Source organism: Mandrillus leucophaeus, unplaced genomic scaffold (assembly GCF_000951045.1).
Source record: "Mandrillus leucophaeus isolate KB7577 unplaced genomic scaffold, Mleu.le_1.0 Scaffold30, whole genome shotgun sequence".
NCBI lineage: Eukaryota > Metazoa > Chordata > Mammalia > Primates > Cercopithecidae > Mandrillus > Mandrillus leucophaeus.
The window spans coordinates 2,773,831-2,776,907 of NW_012103143.1; positions in this window are offsets into that span (position 1 = coordinate 2,773,831).

A 3,077-nucleotide genomic window follows, 5' to 3' on the forward strand; every position below is an offset into this window, starting at 1 on the left:
AAAAAAAAAAAAAAAAAAAAAAGGCAAAGGAGAAAAACAAACCAGGGATTGGGGCAGAGTGTGGCTCTGGCTTGGGGTGGGTGGGGACTAGCTTACAGATTCCATAGACCATAAACCCCTAGGGCTGGAAACCCTGGAAACCAGAACTGGATACATAACTTGGGTTTCAGAAATGTTAGCTGAATGACTGAGTGATGGTTGGGATGGACGGGTGGAGGCCTGGGACTCTGCAGGCTTAGCTGCCCGGTGCCCCTCCATCTGGCCCTTCCCTTCCAGGCCTTCACCCCATTTCCATGTCTCTCACGGGAACCTGTCCCCATGCGTGACCTTCTTCACGGTCATCTTCTGTGCCCCATCGTCTTTGATGCAATCTGTGGCCTCCAGGCAGAACAGGCTTCAAAATTTGTCAAGCAAAGTGAAAGGAAGGCTGAGTCCTTTGATCAAAAACTATGAAGAATTTCAAGCTGAGGTGGGAAGATCGCTTGAAACCAGGAGTTTGAGACCAGCCTGGGCAACAAAGCCAGACTTTGTCTCTACCAAAAAAAAAAAAAAAAATTACCTGGTGGTGTGCCTGTAGTCCCAGCTACTTGAGAGGCTGAGGTAAGAGGATGGCTTGAGCTTCAGCCTGGGAGTTCGAGGCTGCAGTGAGCTATGATCGCACCACTGCACTCCAGCCTGGGTTACAGAGCTCTTGAGACCCTGTCTGCAAAACAAATAAACAAATAAATACATAAAATTTAAAAAATATTTTTAAAACAAGAAAGGAATTTCAAGCCAGTGACCGCAGAGCATGAAACTAACCATGAAGCTCTATAAGTTCTCCCCCTGTGTGACTGTGTGAGTTGCATTTCTCAGAAGCTGGCCCTTCCTCTAGGGCAGGCTGGAAAGACCTTCTAGAGATCTGCACCCACACAACCTTTCCACCCTGGGCTCGCAAACTTCACTGGACTCTGTGCTCCCTCCACTCAAGACCTCACCCCACTTCCTGCCTCTGAGCATCCGTTCTCGCTGTTCCCTCTGCCCAGCGTGCCTTTCCACTTACCTCTTCTTGTCTTTGTGCACAGCCATGGATCAGGTGCGGGGAGAGGAGATGGAGGCAAAGCAGGCCCAGTCAGCTCTCCAGAGAAGACACTCTCAGAGGGCGGCAGAGTGCTGGCCCGGCTGCAGCCTTGCCCCACCGCAAGGCCCAAGAAGCAGCTTCCTCTGCTGCAAAATGGGGCAGCCATAAGAACCACGGAGCGAGACTCTGTCTCAAAAAAAAAAAAAAAAAAAAAAAAAAAGCAATATTTGATTTGCAAACCAAAAATTAAAGAAAAAAAAGAAGAACCACGGTGCAGGACCTGAGGTGCAGCTCTGCTAAGCTCTCTCTCTCTCTCTCTCTTTTTTTTTTTTAAGATGAAATCTTGATCTCTTGCTCTGTCGCTCAGGCTGGAGTGCAGTGGCAAAATCTTGGCTCACTGCAACTCTGCCTCTTGCGTTCAAGCGATTTTCCTGCCTCAGCCTCCCACGTAGATGGATTACAGGTGGGCGCCACCACGTCTGGCTAATTTTTGTTGTTGTTTTGTTTTGTTTTGTTTTTTGAGACGGAGGTTTTGCTCTTGTTGCCCAGGCTGGAGTGCAATGGTGCAATCTTGGCTCACTGCCACCTCTGCCTCCTGGATTCAAGCGATTCTTCTGCCTCAGTCTCCCGAGTAACTGGGATAACAGGTATGCATCACCATGCCCAGCTAATTTTGTATTTGTAGTAGAGACGGGGTTTCTCCATGTTGGTCAGTCTAGTCTCGAACTCCCGACCTCAGGTGATCCACCTGCCTCGGCCTCCCAAAGTGCTGGGATTACAGGCGTGAGCCACCGTGTCTGGCCATTTTTGTATTTTTACTGGAGATGGGGTTTTGCCATTTTAGCTAAGCTGGTCTCGAACCCCTGACCTCAGGTGATCCGCCCGCCTTGGCCTCCCAAAGTGCTGAGATTGCAGATATGAGCCACTGCGCCTGGCCCTGCTAAGCTCTCTGTTTTTAAAATCTACTGAGATTTGACTCACATACCATAACGTTCACTGTTTTCAAGTGTACAATTCAATCGATTTTGGTATATATACAGGGTTGTGCAACCACCACCACAATCTAATTTCCTAAACATTCTCCCCTAAACAAAACACTCAACCCATTAGCAGCCATTCTCCCTACGCTCCCCACCCGGGGCGGCCACCAGTCCACTTTCTGCCAAATTCACATATGGATTTGCCTATTTTGCACATTTCATAGGAATGGGATCCTACAATATGTGGTCCTTGGTGACTGCCTTTTTTCAGAGCATCATGTCTTCAGGGTTCACCCACGTTGTAGCCTGGGTCGGTGGTTCACCCCTTTGTACAGCTGAATGGTACTCTGTTTGACCGGATAGACCACGTTGGATGCGTCCATTCACGATATGACAGATGGGCATAGCACTTTGAGGAACCAGCTCCCAGTCTGCCCGTTGGGGGTGGGTGTGGGTGTCCGGACCTCCCATGCTGACCTTGACCTGAGATATAACCCAATGGCTGTCTCCTTTCCCTTCTGGAAAATTCCCACTCAGCCTTCAAGGTCCACTGGGAGGTCACTTGCATCTCCGCATTACCCCAAAGAGACTAATAATCCCTTCCTCCGCTGTGCTCCCAGTGAGGTTTCTTCCTTGTTTAAGACCCACCCATCTCTTCTCCCTCGCCGCTCCAGGCTGAAACTGCGGTTGTCCTGTTTCTGGGGTCCTGGGTGTCTCCAAACCCCCAAAACGTTTGTGCACTGGAAAAATGGGGAATTGGCTGCCGGAGAAGCTAATTGTTTCCTTGAAGTCACAGATTTCGGACGGAGGAAAGAAGAGCTGGGGTATTTTGGCGGTAGGGACCCGTGGGTAGGAGGAAGTGACCCTCCTGTAAGGCCCGGGGTCGGGGGAGGTGGGGTGGGAGCGGCGGACCGGCAGTGAGAAACGCCAAATGGCCCTGCTCTCTTTGTTTTTCATGCACCATAATTCGATGGCCAGTCCAGGCGCTGCAGCTCCCTTCCCTGCCGGGGCGCCCACGCAGGACCGCGGAGGGGCTG